Source organism: Protopterus annectens, chromosome 6.part0, assembly GCF_019279795.1.
Source record: "Protopterus annectens isolate FY-2018-M chromosome 6.part0, PAN1.0, whole genome shotgun sequence".
Taxonomy (NCBI): domain Eukaryota; kingdom Metazoa; phylum Chordata; order Ceratodontiformes; family Protopteridae; genus Protopterus; species Protopterus annectens.
This window is the reverse complement of record NC_056737.1, coordinates 1,283,410,671-1,283,429,165: the sequence shown is the minus strand read 5'-3', so window position 1 is coordinate 1,283,429,165 and position 18,495 is coordinate 1,283,410,671.

Here is an 18,495-nt window from a genome sequence, read left to right as displayed (position 1 = left end):
CCAACATGGTGTATGTCTGCTGCTGTTGTTGTTGGGCAGGTGCCACCAGGCTCGTGAGCAGCTCCTCCACTCTGGTGAGGAGGGGATGGATATTAACATCACCCCTGTTGCAAGCTGTTGTCTACGCACATCAGCGGCACACTGACGGACATGTCTGAGAAGATCACTGCAGTGGTGGCGTACCTGCTCATATGTCCGGTTATGCAGGCCTACCTCATTGACTCTGTGGACAAGATCTTGCCACATTGCAATATGCTCCTGCTGGTCCTGGCTGGTTTGTGAAAACATGAGACGGTAGTGCTGAATCATACTGTTAGTAATGATATCATCCTCAGCACTACTGTAACTCGGGTTCCTGTGGTGGGCAATGATCCCTGGAAGACATAAATACAAAAATATGTCTGAGCAAGTCATATGGCACATTTAACATTATACAGCACAGATATCACTGAACTGCCATATATAGCAACCTATAAGTTAACCAAGAGTGAAACACTGTAACTGCCACTTATCATTGCTCACCCCACAACTGCTTGAAAAGTGCTTGCTCACTCTCTATCTAATGAACCATGTTCTTGAGAATTGTAATCTGTGATGAATACAGGGACCACACAAAACAGTGGATGCAAGCAATGTGGACATACACCATACTTTGTTGTACAGGCCCAGAGCTTCAATTACTACTACAGTACACACAGGATTTGCATTCAACATCGGTACCAATCAATAATCATAGATGCAGTGCTTTAGCGTCCAATGACACACCTTAGTTAAAACCAAGGGACTTAATCACACCGTATGCAATAGCACTTGTTCTGTCTAGCAACAGAATACACAGCTTTTACTAGGATCAAAGCAAAGACCCATAATACCATAATATAAACAGTTTCCCACTAAGCTATCCCATAGATACATATCTTTGACGTATTCACAAACATATTGACCATCAAAGTCAGTCAACAGTACAGAGAATCTATTGCAACAAGTAGATGTAGGTGTGTATGAGTATATATAAATATATATATATATATATATATATATAGATATATATATATATATATATATATATATATATATATGTATATATATATATATATATATACATATATATATATATATATATATATATATATATATATATATATATATATATATATATGTATATATACATATACACATCCATTTGTGCACATATACATATATATATATATATATATATATAGGCACATATACATTTCACCTTTCATAGTGAGAATATCAATTATACAAAGGATGTAAGGTGTACAGTAATATAATAATATCACACAGTCTTGGATAAATGCATTGAAGGTGTTCACAGCCCAGGTAGCTTTAGCAGGCCTTACTGGCTTCAACATTGCAAACTGAACAAACTCCCCCACAGTGTTTAACCACCACATGTCATATACCAGCACTGTATGCTGTCTTGTTTGTCACACACTAAAACCTACATACAAATGTGTGCATACTTACCTTCACCAACATATATATCTCCCCCCTTCGCAAACAGTTGCAGTATGTCCCCTGCTCTATGCACATATACAGATGTGAATATATATGACACATATTTATTTCTCCATATGTGTGTGGCATAGTCACACATGGTCCACACTGCAGTAAGTCCCTGGACCTCACAGCTGAACTGTTGGGCCTTGCTGCAACACAAACAGGTGTCACATACGAACACAGACTAACATTAGGGGGGTATATATGGTAACAGATGCTAGATAAGCATACTAGACTGCTACAGCAGTTGCCAGTGCTAAGCTACACTTTAATCTGATGATCATGCATGTGTTGTACTCTCACACCCGTGTTTATATAATGTCAGCACTAATCCCCCCAACAGCCATTGGCCACACTACTGTACAGAACACAGATAACATGGATCAGATCTTTGACATTTAATGCTGAGCTACACATTTCACAGGTATGTCCCACTGCCCACAGATACACACAGTATTGTCCATAGCAGTAGTTAAGCTGAACATCTGTGCATAAAGAAGTACTGCTGCCACATATGAATATTTCATATTATGTAGACTATTCTTCAATAACATCTACTACATGCCAGTAAATACATATGTGTCACATACCTTTCCTTTGTATAATTTGATAATATTTCTTTTTCCTTCTCTCTCTCTCTCTCTCTCTCTCTCTCTGTCAGTCTCTGCAATAGAGTGATTGAGTTTGTTGGCAGAGATTGCAGCCTGCTTTTGTAGGAATTTGCACATGAGCATGTGATGGCCTCTGCAACAATTAGTGGCCACCATTTGCTAATTGCATGCAGCCTGCTGTGTAGTAATTGCAGTAATCACTGTCATAGCAACCCAGTACTATTACTTGCTGACTCATGTAGGCATGGCCCTTTCAGCTTTCCAAGATGGAGATCATCCTTGTTTGGTGTGGGCATCATTGTTTAAGACAGAAGGTTGGTATAGTTCTTATATCAGAAGCCACAGGTGTAGCCAGAGATTTACATTTTGTACTCAGACCTAATGTTGCTGCTTTCAGTACCCACTTGTCAGTGTAGAAATGTACTCAGCCCTCAAAATTCTACCCCAAGATACATGAAAAGATGTACTTTCTTTTCAACTGTTACAATTAACTGCCATACAAAGCTAGTTATAGAGATGTATTCCTTTGGCACAAGAATTGTTTGTGAACTGCTATACTGCGAATATTAATTTACTCAGTTCTAAACAATTTGTGCTTTTTTAGTGTTGACATTAGCACGAGCTGCTCAGAAAAACTGGACACATTTCAGTACAGTGAGTATGCTTACCTACATCCTTGGTAGACCCTGCACACACAAGTATATTCTACATTTGGGTAGGGCAGCAGAAGTACAGAGAGCGTTAGTAGTATTGTGTGGATTTTATCTTGCTGGACTTACAGGGTTCCTGTGTACATGTTAGTTTATCCAGGCAACTAGTCTGTCTGCATAACTCCCAACTGTGGACCTATCCACATGATAGCCAAAGAATAGCCTGTTATTTTTTGTCTGTGCACCACACAGGTCTTTTCAGCAATAGAGCAATGGCATTCTTACAGTTGGTTGCTACCAGTACATGGCTACATCCATTTGTATTTCAGTGTTGTATTCCTACATAAGGGTATGCTTCCGAAACTCCTTACAAAGCTATTTGCACAGTGTGTAACAGCAGAAAGGCTAATAAGCCTCTGTGTTTCTGCCTCTGCCAGACCTCTCAACCAATCAGGTACATATTTGAACAGACTCAGGGAAAAGTCAAGAAAAAGTCAGGGTCAATCAGGGACACCTTTAAAATATTAGTGCCATTAAGTTGAAACATTGAGAGAATCGGAGCATATGAATTAATACACATTTTCTGAAGTAAAAGGAGTGTCTAACTCTTAATTATTGTCAATATTCATTAAGTGCAATTCACCACCTTTCTGCCCAAAGTCAGTAGTTCTGGGAGGGATTCAGAGAGACAGAGCTAAAATTTGTGTCAAAATCAGGGGCATCCCTGAAAATTAGGGACAGTTGAGAGTTATGGCCTCTGCCCTAAACAGATATGCCAGTGTTTATCCTGCTGTGATATTGTGTGGGGTTGTAAAGTGATGGTGCAACATTATTTCCTTCTAGAATGGCTGCTTCTCTTATCACAGTCATGTAATGTAATCCCACAACAACTTGTTGGTCAGCATCCACAGAACAAGTTTTGTGATATGGTATTCCTAATTTTCCTTTACATTCACTCATTCGGATGCATGATATAATTATTTAAGCACCAACTTGATGTATATCTACTGTGGCTTAGTGGTACTTCATGTTGTGTAGTGTGTGCAAGGTCCGGGGTTCGAGACTTACAGAGGTGTTTTATTTTGTTCCTGAGCAGAACCAGGGCCCTCACATACAGAGTGACTAAATCACTTTTAAGCAGTTGTAAGTGGGTTTGCACGTTTTTGCGCATTGCTGTGCATTGCTTAGCCAATTGCAAACAAGTGCAAACCCGCACAAACCCACTCACTACTGCTTAATAGTGCTTACTCCAGCTCACCCCCCGCTAATTTCTTTGAAAGAAAAGAAAAATGGGGAGATAGGAAAGTGGCAAAAAAGGGGCACAAAGAGGGAAAGACAGTATGGAAAATAGCTCGGGATGTGCAGGATGGGTTTAGCGAAGGTCCATAGCTGCCCATTTCTTCAACAGCAACAGCTGGGCATATGCAATAAATTTGGAGGTAGATATGAACCCTTCAACCCCTGAGAGAGAGGTGAGGACAACAAAGTATGTTGCAATGCCAGTTAAATAACATTTCATGTGTCCAGTGGACATGTGTGCAAAATGGGCAGCTATGTATGGGGCGTAATTTTTTTTGGGAGCAGATTGCCCTTTTTTTTTCAGGTGAGAGTGGAATGTGGGGTAGGGGAAGTAGGTATATTTGGGGAGGTAGGTTGGGGAGGTAAACAGACAAGACAAACAAGACGCATACAGGGGCGGTATATGACACATGTGGTGGGTGACACCTTTGACTGGGAGGGATGTTTGGAAATCGCAAGCCCATGAGCCCACAGATGGAGACAGTGGGACTGAGGTCCCCACCCATGGGCAGTCACCACTGCACCTTTACATCCCAGAGGGTGGCTGTACTGGGGGCTTTGTAGGAGGGGCAGGCTGACTTGGGAGTTGCGCCTCTTGGGCCTCAAGCTGGCGTAGAGTTTCTGCAGCAGAATGTTCAATCTCTCTATGCACCACAGCCCAGACCGTTCGAAGGGTGATAGGTGCCCCTCCGCCCACACTTGCATGGGGGGCTGAACCCCATCCCCTGCAGTGCTTCCACCTGAAGGTGGCACAGGGCCAGTGGAGGAGGAGGTCCTAGGCTGGGCACCAGATCTGCTGGTGCCAGGTGCCATAGCCAGCTGAGATGGGACAGGTGGGTCCGCTGGGACTGGCCTTCCCATACAAACTATGTTTTGGAGAGTTTAATAAAGATATGGCTAAGTAACAGTCAACAGCATTCCCATTTAGTTATAACAGCATGCAGAAGTATTCCCATTAAAACAACACACCAGATTATCAACAGTTGAAAAGCAAGCATAACACATGCATATATAAAACAATAGTGGACATTACAACAGCATGCAGGTTGAATTGATGTCAACAGGTCACCAATATTGTGGTATTTTAACAGGGCACATGCATATAAATAAATGCAAATATTTATAAACCAATAGGACATATGTCCCAACAAATGTTTTGAGATTAGACATACCGTATGAGGTGCGGAATTGCATTTTTTATGCACATACAGTAGGGTGGGAAAAGATAGCTCAGTTAACAACTTATATATCCTTCTAGGTTTCACTACATTCCTATTAACTGCAGTTATATGTCCCTTACATGTATTATTACGCTACCCAATGTCCTTATATTGTGCAAATGGATTTTGCTAGATCATTATATACATGAGCTGTATCTTACATACAAACTGTCCAAGATGCAGATGTTACTGCAACATATTTTGAGAGTTGCTCACACACACTACTGCTAAGATGGTACACTGACAGATCTACTTTCATATAATTATCTAGATATGTTCAGGTGAAAGTATCAGTTATATGTTAACAACTCCCTACATTTCTGGCAGCACACTGACATTTCTGGGGAACACAATACCAAGCTACCCATGTGCCAGATTAACCTGTACATGCTGGCCATGAACCAACAGTTGCGGGCTGTACATATGCAAACAAGCTACTGGCACTCCCTTCATCCACGTTATATGGGCCTACCCAAGTGTGGGTTGACACTGCTTAATACAGCACTACTATTTGTAGAATGCAACAGTACAACAACATATTAAAGAAAATGATACAGCCGCACTCCATGAATCATACATTTATTAAAGGATTATTACACCTTTATTTATTGGCTTAAAAGACTTTTTGAAGGCTCTCTCATTTATTTTATATAACAGTACATGCAGAATAGTTACTAACCTGCCTCATGACACAGCCTTTGCAGCCTATCTTCATGGGCTTGCAGGTTCATAGCCCGGTCACCTGCAGCTGTGAAGTAAATGCAGTGATATTGAGACATACCTATCCATAGTATAGACAAGCATAGCAATTCTTAACTACTTAATACAATGGCTACTTAGTCAGTACTGGGGCATTAGGCATCGTACAGAATTCCTGGATCCACTGGTCCAGTTGATCCTCCCTACGTCGCTTCAGGTTAGAATAATGGTGCCTCATCTGCTCACCAGTCTGAAGAACACCAGTGGCACTGGTGAGATCATGGGCAAGACTGTTCCAGGTCTCCGTTTTATATTGGGTACCCTGGTACTGGCCCCACAGGAGTCTTTCCTCATGATTGTGGACGAGGAGCCAAACCATAATTTTGGACTCCTGGATGCCCCAGTGTTGCTCTCTAAATCGAGTGCCTTCACCAACACCAGCCATGCTGACTGCACAAGGAAGCTACAACCATTTATAGCAAGTATTCCCACCTTTGGAGCTTAAATATGCCTCATTTTGGAAAAACTCACCCGTAGGCACGCCTGCTTAGCTGATGTTGGCAATGTTTAAAATTCCTTTGATAGATATGTGTCTGTTGAAAGTGCATGGTTATGAAATGCTGTCATGGCTTAGTGGTTACATACTGTGACTATAGTGCACAGTATCCTGAGTTAGCCCTGTCACTGCATTTTATTTTCCTGCTGGGCAGACCTGACTGGTTAAGGAACAGTAAGGCAGATGTGAGCGTGTTTACCTGACTTTGCTCGACTTTGCCCGATTTTGCCCAATGTTGCTCACTGTTGCTCGACGTTGCCCGACATTGGCCGACGTTGCACTGGTTAGCGTGGTATGCAGCTACGCTCAAATACGTTGCAGTTTATCTGGTTAGCGCGGTGCACAGCTACGCGAAATTGTATTTAAATATGCTCAATAATGGTAAAAATGTGCTTAGCAGTGCTTTATATTGCTTAAAATAGGGTACTCATGCCTCAGAATGCATAACCATTTCACCTTCATATATATATATATATATAATTAGTTCACTACTACATTTAACATTTCAATGTTTTTTACAAAACTTATACATAAAAAATGTCAGGAAATATTTTTGTATACAGATTTCCCACAGAAAATGGAATGTGCAGTAGTGGGACTCGAACTGGGAATACCTCTTCTTTGGGTGAAGGCTCTATTCACTACGCTATCACTATGTTTCTAAATTTACATATATTTTTCTTATTATCCTCTTCTGGTGTCTAAGCTGCTAACTGTGGTTAAGTAATGGGCAAACCTGTGCAAACCCACACAACTACGGGCAGCTATATCGGAAGAAAAAAAAAATCACTATTATTTTTAATTTTGTAAGTTGTTTAACATATGGGGAGTGTAGTGTTACATTGTACACATGTGAGCGGATTCGCTCATGTAACTGGAAATTGTGGCGTTTCTACATTGCAGGGGCGTGGATTTTTGGACTGCTCGGCAGTGCGACATGCCCGCTACACTCATCCATGCTCCGTGTAAGCTTTAGAGTTGAGGCAGCGCACCCTGATTAATATGCATGGTGCACTGCCATCATACTCTTACACTGGCACTTCTGTGTAAGACTAATCTAGTCTTACATGGAAGATTAGTAAATCCGGGGGATTAGGTTTTATTTAGAAGTAACATTCACCAAGGACAGTATGGCGAGGAGTGGTACATTTAAATGCGGGCCCCCTTTCTTTACCTTTTTCAAGTTTGTGAGCTGCAGAGATTTCTTTCATCTGCCCCAGTACAGCTATGAAACATAACAGTAAGGTGGCTGGGAACTGTAACAGTGAAAAGATTGCTTACAGAGCCCAGTGCTCCAGGTGTCAAGTTTTTACATAGGGAAGATTGTTTCTAAGTTTAAAAGGAAGATAGCCCAACACTCATCTGAAATTAGAAATAGGTTAATAAAGAATCATCTTGCAAAGCACAGGACTGAATCACCAATTCACTCGAGGGGAGCTGTAATGCCATTCTTGAAAAAGAATGAGCTGGAATGGCAAATTTGCCTTAACACCTAAAACCTGCCTGGATGTGATATTGCTTGTTCAATTAAATTGATTCTTAAGCTTAGGAAACTGAACCACAAATCATTTTATTAAGGGTTTTTTCATGGCGTTTGCTCCTTTCTTCACTTTTCCTGGACAATTCTTATGCCTGTATGTTTATTAGTTTCTACTTTTTTTCTGCTACAATATATATATATATATATATATATATATATATATATATATATATATATATATATATATATATATATATATATATGCATAGTCATTTGCATTTTTCCACACAGTTTTACCGATTGTTTTTTTCCCCACATTTTTAGTGTTTGATTAATTTTATGGATGCTCAGTTTTAAAATTGATCTGATGAAGCCCTAAGGGTGAAAGCACTTTTTTTTTGTTTGTTTTAATACACTTATGATTACAGTTTTTATTTTGCTCATATTTTTATCCATGATATTTCTTTATATTGCACGTTTCCAAGGTTACTATAGTGGGCACTGTTTTCTTGATTCATGTGCTTGTTGTCACACACGCACGCACACAAACACACACACACACACACACACACACACACACACACACACACACACACACACACACACACACACACACACACACACACACACACACACACACACCACTTCAGTTCTCTGATTTTTATTGTTTGTCTCTATTTTTTTTAGTTTATTACTGCTTTTGGAAGGATCTTGCTGTCACCTTGGTGTTAAATAGCTGTTAGTGAAGGGAGTTTAGCGACACTTTGTTCCTGTATGGAGACTTACTATGAGTAAATTACTAGTTTTGCACTTTGCTTTATTTGGATTTTGTTTTATTAGTACTTTCTGTTTCTTATTTTTTGTTTGGATTGTAAAAATGACTTGTGTTACATCAGCCTGGCTTTTAGCTGTAGGCTAGGCTCATTACTATGTATGAGGTTGTCAATCATGTTTTAAAATGTATTGTGCTTTTTATGTATCTATATATATATATATATATATATATATATATATATATATATATATATATATATATATACATATACATATATATATATATATATATATATATATATATATATATATTAGTTTGCTATGGGTTAAAGCTGTTATTGAAACGTTGATCTGATGATCTCATTTGACAACCACGTGGCCAAAGTGGTTAGAAAAACATTTTATATAGCCCACCTAATCACGAAGGGATTCACATCTAGATCAGTGGAGGTCATCTTGCCTCTTTACTCATCCCTCATCAGGCCCATAATTGAGTACAATGCCCCTTTGGGATGTACCTTACCAGACACCTGCAGCAACTGGAAAAACCCCAAAAGTACCTCACCAAGAGGATCAAAGGGCTCAAACAGATGCCATATGCCACCCGGTTAAAGAAACTCCAGCTCTACTCAGTGGCATACCGCCTGCTCAGAGGCGATCTGTGCCTGACGTATAAAGCCATGTCCAACCCAGAATTAATGGACATGCTGCACCTCAGAAAATCCAAATCCCATCGAGCTATGCGCTCGAGAGACTTGAACCTCAGCACTGAAATAAATAGGACATGCTGGAGGGACATATTCATAACCCAGAGGCTCCCTTCACTCTGGAATAAAATCCCAGTCCAGGTTAGGCAGAGTCCCTCATTGACTCTCTTCAAGAGGAATCTTGATGAGTGGATGGGAGATCGAGGTTTACCGGTATCACTTCTGTGTCACTGTTAGACAGAGGCACAGTATACTAACCTTGAAAAAGGGCATAGCAAAATTAATTTAAAATGGGTGGCGAAAGCCAAACACACTCTGGCTAGGCTTATAAATGCCCTAGGGCAGATAGCCTAGTATGAACCTATGAACCTATGAACTCCAGCTGGTGGATGAAAGTGTTTATAATAAATTAAATCTGAGTTATTCCAGTGACTAAGCTTATTTGAGATTATTTCTTCAGTACCTTCATAGAAGAGGAATTAATATCTGAAGTTTTGGAGTGTTTATTACTGCTGCTTAATACTATAATGCTTAAGTGTTTTTCTTTTTTTTTTATTTTTCTCAAATGACAAGGAAGTGAAATCAGTCCTCTGCCTTAAGGCTGAGGACAACTATCTCTTCATATAACATATAAACAATGTAATGGAAAAACTATGCCTGCTGTTAGACTTGGAGAAAAAACATTTTAGTTTCAAGTCCTTGCAGTTGCATTCACATCACAGTATTAAATCTAAAAGATGTTGCCGAATAAGCATACATCTGTTGTCTTTACATGCAGAAAATGAAAAAAAAATGAATATCTATTATCGTGCAGTGTATGAGCAGAGACTTATGCAGTTGATGAATAGAGTGAGACCACATACTTTAAAGTTAAATAAGACCAAATGTAAAAGCAGAGGGACAAGTCTAAGTTACATCACACTCCAGTTTAAGGGGGTCTGAATCTTGTTCCAAACAACAAAAAAGTCGAAGCTATTGTGCAAATGTTAAGGTTAGAAAACAAGGAAGTATTACAGTGGTTTCTACAAAATATTCATTTATGTCGGAAACAACTGCTTCTATAAAAAGCTGCCAGGGTAAGATGTAGCCTGGAAATGGAAAAATGAACAAGAAGAGACATTTGAAAGGATCAAAAACTACCTATACGTCCATAGGTCCATAGCTGTATAATAGGCTTATGACCACTGGGGCTTTATAAACTGAACCATTCATCCCAACTGTATCCTGCAAATTGTAGAGATTATTTTAAGGGGTAAATTTAAGCTAGGGCAAGATTTGCATGCCACTTTTGTCCTTTAGAGATATAAGTGCTAGACCAGGTGTGTATTTACAATTTCCCATCCACTGGTCCAGGATTCTCTTGAACAGAGTTAGAGAACAGGTCTGCTTCACATGGATGGGAACCCTGTTCCAGGAAGGAGAGTTCCCTGAGACACGTACCTGTTCCTACAACATGTCCTATTTATGTTGAAAGAAAAGTTTAAATCCCTAGATTGAGTAATTCTGATGCTCTTCATTTTGTGGATATGCAAAAAGTCTATCAAAGTTGGATCCAAGGATGCCTTGCATGAGGCATAGTTCATCTTTCAACAATCTGTAGCAAACAGAGTGTAAAGATAGGGCTTTGAGACAATCAGAATAGACATGCTGTTTTCATTCTGTATTCTTTTTGTGATGAATCGCAGAGGATGTTTTATTTATTGCATGTGCCTGGCCAGCTACATACTGAATGACGGGCCTGATGAGGGCCAAGTGCAGTAGAATGATAATATCCCTGGACCTATATGCCATGTCCTTGCTTATAAATTCAACAACATAGAATGATTTCCTTACTACCTTAGACACACGTTGGTTGAAAGCCAGGATACTATCTATATATGTACCCAAATTCCTGACAACTGGTTCTACTTTTAGGGGGTGTGTTACCAATGAGGTAATTTCCTACGGTGGCTGACTTCTCAAAAGGTATTGAGTTTTAAGCCCTGGCTTTGTCACCAGATATTGTCTGTTAGTCCTTCCTGTAGAATGTTAGTGTCTTGTTCGGTGGGGGGGGGAGTCTATGACTCCTCATAGTTTGCAATCATCTGAAACTTGGTCAGCCAAATGGCTTTGACATTAACCTTGACCTCTGAGAAGTAGGTGCCAAAAAGGAGTGGATGCAACACAATTCCATGAGAGTCTCCACTAATGACTGGCCTCTTTGTGGAGGTGATTTCCCCTCTCCCTCTTCCTGTATCCTATCTGAGGAACAGATGGCTGTCGAGTTCATAACATAGAGGTTTATGCCTATATCACTGTATTTGTTTACAATGCCCAAGTGGAGTGTTGTAGCAAATGCCTTAGCCAGGTCAAGGTAGGCAATATGCACAGCTTTTTCCTCATCCAATGCTTTTGTGACTTTCTCAAAGAAGTCTACAAGGTAGATTAAGCATGATCCACCCTTGATGAAACCAAACTGAGTTGGATCCAGTGTTTGAAGGTTTTCTATGTCCTTATTAATAATTTCCATGACAATGCTTTCAAGGGTATTGCATAAGGCACTAGTCAGACTTATGGATCTGTAGTTCCCATGGTCTGTTGATGGCCCACCCTTGTACAGAGGGATGACTGTTGCAGTTCTCCATCACGTGGCAGAAAGCCTCTCTGGAGACTATAGTTAAACAGTGACTTCAGTGGTCCTCACAGGTCATGTTTCAGGCTGTTTAGGAGGCATTTTGGGATATTAGCAGGGCTCATCGATTCAGTGGTGTTGGCCTTAGGGAGTGCATCAAGGACCTGTTCCCTAGTTATAGGGGGGGGGGGTTGATGGCATTTCTTGTTAGGCAGCTGGGAGGGTTGGAACTGAATTTGTCAGCCAGCAGTTTTGCTATATCCTCTTTCACATAGGTGGGTTTATTTACAACTAGTTCTGCACATTGCTGTGTGCTGTCTTTGAGGTTTTGTACATAGCTATAGAAGGCTTTCTTTGCTGTACTTTGCCTGGTAAGCTATAGTTTCCTCAAATTTAGCTTTATTAGACTTAAATTGCCCTGTTAGTTGTTTGTTTAGATTAATGAGTGTTTTTAGCATGCTGGGGATAGCACTTCCTAATCTTCGCTATGACTTTTTTCTTTTGTTGTGCAACCTGTTTATGTTTGGATTCCCCGGGGCGGTTTGTTTTTTTATATAGACCACAGACTGAAGAATGAAGCAAAGGGATGACAAGCCAGATATCCACAAAAATTTAATATACTCTGACGTCTTGGCCAAAGCCTGTTGTTGTTTTTTTTTAGGAAGCTCTGTGCTTGTTTTGGCAAGAGGATAGAATCAGAGAGCACCAATATAATATTCAGGTTAAATCAGTTACAAATGCCCTCTCAGAACATGTTTTGGAAATGTCTGTGGAACACACATTTAAATTTCTTGTGATACAAGTTAATAAACCCACCATTAGGAGAGGTGATGTTATGAATTTTATAGAACAGAGTGAAACTAAGTGGATTATCAGGCTGAGAGCAGACAGGATGCCCGGCCTGAATGACAGGGTACCTTTGAGACCCAGGTTGAAGGGAAGGAGACTTAGGGTATAGCATGAATTAAATTTGATGAGCTACTACATCTATTTATTTAGTCAGTGCGATACATGTGTTTATGCTTATCTTTAGGATTTTAGTGTTTTTAATTGAATTATTTAGTTATGTTTTTAATTGTAGTAAATGAAATGCATTTTACATATATTTTGCATTGAATGTCCCCTGTTATACTCTGTTGGTGATATTATCATTTGTATAAATATTTCTGTATTTGAATATTTAATTCATTTATAGGATGTGATGTCATGGTTAAGAGAGTATTTATTGGGTACTTTGCATTTATTACTTTTTTAGCTTGAAGAAGCCCAGTCAGGTGAAAGCACTTGCCACATTTGTTTTTATGATAAATAAACAAGAAGTTATTATATCTGCAGTCCGTTTCCGTTTATGGTGAAGTGAAAACTGCCTTGTAACAATTCAGTTGATACTCCATTGAGAACAGTATATGTGGATTGCTTTACTCTGCCGACCAGCATTCCTGTGCCTGTGCTTGAATTTCATCTTACTTACTACTTCACACAGGAAGTTAGACTTTTGGGCTGCAGTGCCTGACTTCTTATTGAATATATTATTATTAAAAATATGAAGAAAGCACAATTACAGTTTACTTTCTGAGTGCAATTCCAACAGTGCTAAATCAAAATAGGACAGCTTAAAATCTATTAGCTCTCTCTTTAAGTATTGCTTTGATGGATAACTTGAATGCCCACAATGCTTTCTTACTAAGAAAATCAAGGGTGTAAATTATAAAGAAAATTATGTAGACCAGCTCAGAGTTATGTCCCTGTTCTCGGTGTCATGCAGACTGCTGAAGAGTGACCAGAGACCCTCAGACCCTATACTGTTAGACATACTGCATGTCCACAAATCCAATGGGAGTATAAACACTCATTTCAGAGATCTAAATCTGCTTTGCCACATAAACAGAACATCTTCAGGGAATAGACCTGTATCACAGAGAATATAACCTCTTTGAAATTTTCTTCCTCTCCAAGTAAACCAAAGTACTTCTCTTACATGTTTCAAATGTAATATGGACAAATGGATGGGTAACCACAAATTCTCCCATGGTTTATAACTCTTGTCCCTCATGGATAGTGTCAACATGTAAATATTTTGCTCATTGCTAAGTTATTCATTCTTAAAATATAAGGGCTAAAAATTTCAAGGGAATGCATGACTTGGCTTCTAAACATTCCTTAGATCAATAGCCTAGCTCTTGGCTGTCATTAAAGGAAGAAAGAGAAGAAAGAAAGAAAGAAAGAAAGAAAGAAAGAAAGAAAGAAAGAAAGAAAGAAAGAAAGAAAACAATGCAAACTTTCATGAAATGGCTTACAGCTGCAGAATCTTGAATTCTCACAGTTCTGTGAGTGTTCAGTAAGGCTCTGAAAAAAATAAAATTAATGATGATACTGACCAAATGAATGCTTACTTTTGTGTTAAATGTCCCAGCTGCCTATTTTCAGACTGTAGTATCATACCTTTATTACTGTCATTTTTTCTGGCTCAGTAACTTACTCATTGTTATTAAACCTGAGCAACAAACAAAGCCACCACAAATCACATGATCACATGTAAAAAAAGTGCCATGTAGAAGTACTTGTGTACTGTATATGTTTCTGTAAGTATAATAACCAAGAAAAGAAGCTGGCACCCCTCAACACATATTAATGAGCTAATACACTATTCAGTAAGCTGGCTAAATTTAAGGAGTATAAAACCAGACAAATAAACAAAGCAAATATACCAGACATGCCACTTGAACTGCAGACTCTGAAGAAATCTATAAATGTTAACAGATAAGACCTTAACCTATATTAAAATTATTGCATTTCAAATAGCATATTTGGTGTATTTGCTTTGACTATTAAGCTGGATATATTCACTGAAACAATGTAACTGGATATCAGCCTCAAATACATAATCAGCAGTAATGAAAAGTCATCTATCAATGCAGTAAATAATTAGTTTCCCACATGACTAAAACAATAGCTCTCCATTTAAGTAGAAACAAAATCTCAAGGCATGCCATAACCTCTAATGTTACCAACCTAAAGAATATCCCTGCAACATGTAGACCCTAACTGTCAACCTAAAATGCCTCCAGACCTCCATGGTTCTCATATACGAACAGCATTTGCAAATTTAAAGAAACATATCTGAATAGCAATATTTGGCACTTAATTTAGAGTACTGTGTGGCAAATCAATAGTATATACAAACAGAACAAGTAAAAGAACATAACTACCATGCCCCTGTGTTTCTGCAGCATGCAAGAGACAGCAACAAATTATACCGACGCCCCAGAACACAGCAACCCATTCATGGTTAAGCCATTAAATGCTTCATTGTTTATTCTGGGAACAGTGTGTTGTGGTTTATTTGTTGTCATGCAATTAATGAGAATGTTGTAATAACCTAATAAGAGGCTTTCAGAAGTATGTGTGTTATTTGGCCAGCTATCACAAGGGCAACCAGTCATACTTCCGTTGGGTCATAGGGTTCCATTCTGTGAAGTGAGTCTGAGTATGCTTATTTCTAAGGTACTATTAAGAGGGACACAGGAATCATGAGCTGCAGGAATGCTAGCATCAAAATCACATTTTCAGACATATGATCATAAACAGTGGCTGACATCCTCAGGCTACAAAAAGTGCACTGCTTGGTTGTTTACCTGGCTACAATTAATTATTAAAGGAAGTTAGAGGACATTAAGATAATTTCTACTTCAAAAAGAAATAATGCCACTTAATTTCATTACTTGTGTCTGGGTCCAACCTTTCATTCATGGGCAGCAAGCAACATAGATGAGATCTTCTAGATGTCTACTGTCAAGCAGAAAGTCTGTTCTATGCCACTGTGTCTGTGGGATGGACAGGATAATTTAATTTTGAATGAGCAGAGAAGAATCACTATATAGATGCAAAACTATGGAACATTTTTTTAAAAAATGGAATATGCTACGCACTTCCTGCTGCCTATCCTCCATTATAGAAAAAGCCAAATGTCAAAGCTCTCATGTTATGAGCAGTACAATTTGTAGTACAGGTGACAAGTCAACCAGATAGCAATAGGTAATGGGAATGCAGAGGACTAGGATCAGCCATTGCTTCACTTTTTTAAAATTTCCTTTATTGATGCATAATCATCTAACTTAACAAACCATCTTGCGCTCATCTTGCATACTTTGCAAAGGACCATGAATATTAAACTGTATGTTCCAAATCTAACACTGAATGTTGATGTCACAGAAGAAGGGAAAAAAAAAAAAATATATATATATATATATATATATATATATATATATATATATATAAAATATACACACATATACTTCCTGCCTTAGTCATTTCACTGAAAACTTTATCATTTTTTACTAACTTTTAAAGTAACACAATATAAACAGTCTTTCTCCAGCACTTTTTGGTCATTATTTATTCAGTTCTTTTGCTTATCCAGTAGTCAGACTGGGTCCAGTGATCATTTTTAGTTACCACCTGAGCTAACAAAGTGATAACAATACACGACATTAAAATGTAACAACATGGTATCAATTAATCAACCAAAACAAGCAGTATACACAGTTATACAAATAATGCCATCAATTTGTAATGATATGGCAGACTAGCAAGGAATACACATAGTGACATCGTTGGTATACAGCTTTTGCAAAGAGATATAGCATAAGAAAAAATTTCCAACTGTATGGCAAGAAATTTGGAAGGAGAGAAAATAATATGTGTGTGCATGTGTGTGTGTGTGTGTGTGTGTGTGTGTGTGTGTGTGTGTGTATATATATATATATATATATATATGTATGTATGTATATATAGATGTATATCAAAAATAAAATATGCTTTACTAACCAAATAAGCAGGACAATATATTTATGTAATATGCATAGGAGATGTCTATCATTATTTAGTGAATGCAATCTTCCAAGATTTGCTAGAAAACAACAAATTTTATAAGAAACAGACCAAAACTATGAAGCAAATTCAGGGACATTGTGAAAAATCAGGGACTCTGCTCTACTCGACAGAAACACTAGGAACTGTTGTCAGGTGGAACAATGCCAGGTTAATCCTATGGGCTAGGCTTGTAAAGGCTCCAGGGCCATTAGCCTAGTACACACCTATGAACCTATGACAGTTCAGAGGTATGTTATAGTGTGGCATTTCATGTTTTTGCTATTACTTGGTTGCAGGATGACATTTCATGATTTTGCTCTTACTGCAATCGCATGTCATTTCAGGTTTTTGTTAGTATGACATTTATTACATAGTAGTAGCATGTGTTTTGTTAGTAATGCATTTATTACATTGTTATACTACAGTATTTAGTAGTAGCATGTGTTTTGCTAGTGAAGTATTTATTACATTGTTATACTACAGTATTTAGTAGTAGCATGTGTTTTGCTAGTAATGCATTTATTACATTGTTATACTACAGTATTTAGTAGTAGCATGTGTTTTTGCTAGAATGTATTTATTACATTGTTATACTACAGTATTTAGTAGTAGCATGTGTTTTTCCTAGTAATGTATTTATTACATTGTTATACTACAGTATTTACTAGTAGCATGTGTTTTTCCTAGTAATGTGTCTACTACATTGTTATACTACAGTATTTAGTAGTAGCATGTGTTTTTCCTAGTAAAGTATTTATTACATTGTTATACTACAGTATTTAGTAGTAGCATGTGTTTTGCTAGTAATGCATTTATCACATTGTTATACTACAGTATTTAGTAGTAGCATGTGTTTTTGCTAGTAATGTATTTATTACATTGTTATACTGCAGTATGTTTCTTCCATGCATTTGTGGCAGTACCCTGATATTTTTATGATTTTGCTATTACTGCATTTTTTGCATCACAGCAACATGTGTCTGCAAAATATCCCAACTAACAAACTAAAACAACTCATTGTTTTAGTTTGTTAGTTTGGATATTTTGCAGAACCTTTGTGGTTATGGACATCAACTGGGTAAGACAACCCTGTGTTTCTAAAAATTTGTAAACTGCCTACTTATGCTGTGCTGGTGAGGTCATAAGAAGGCTGAAACGTGCATGTCCACAGGTAGTGGGGTTTGGCTTTATTGGCCTGAATTTGTCCATAACAGACTTAAAAAGAAGGACTGCCATATAGCTGAAAACACCTGATGTCCTTAAAGGGCCATTTGCATATATCCCATGTGCAGTTAATATAATACAGGAGGTTTAAGGAATTTCCACAGTAGAAACTCTAGCTTGGCTAGATTTTTCTTTTAGTCTGTACTGATTGGTTTGCTTGTGTGACCTTTTTACTCATTGTTTTAGTTTGTTAATAAACATTTAGAATTATTAGATCAGATCTTACCTTTAATAATCATGTTGAATTATTAGATCAGACCTTATCCTT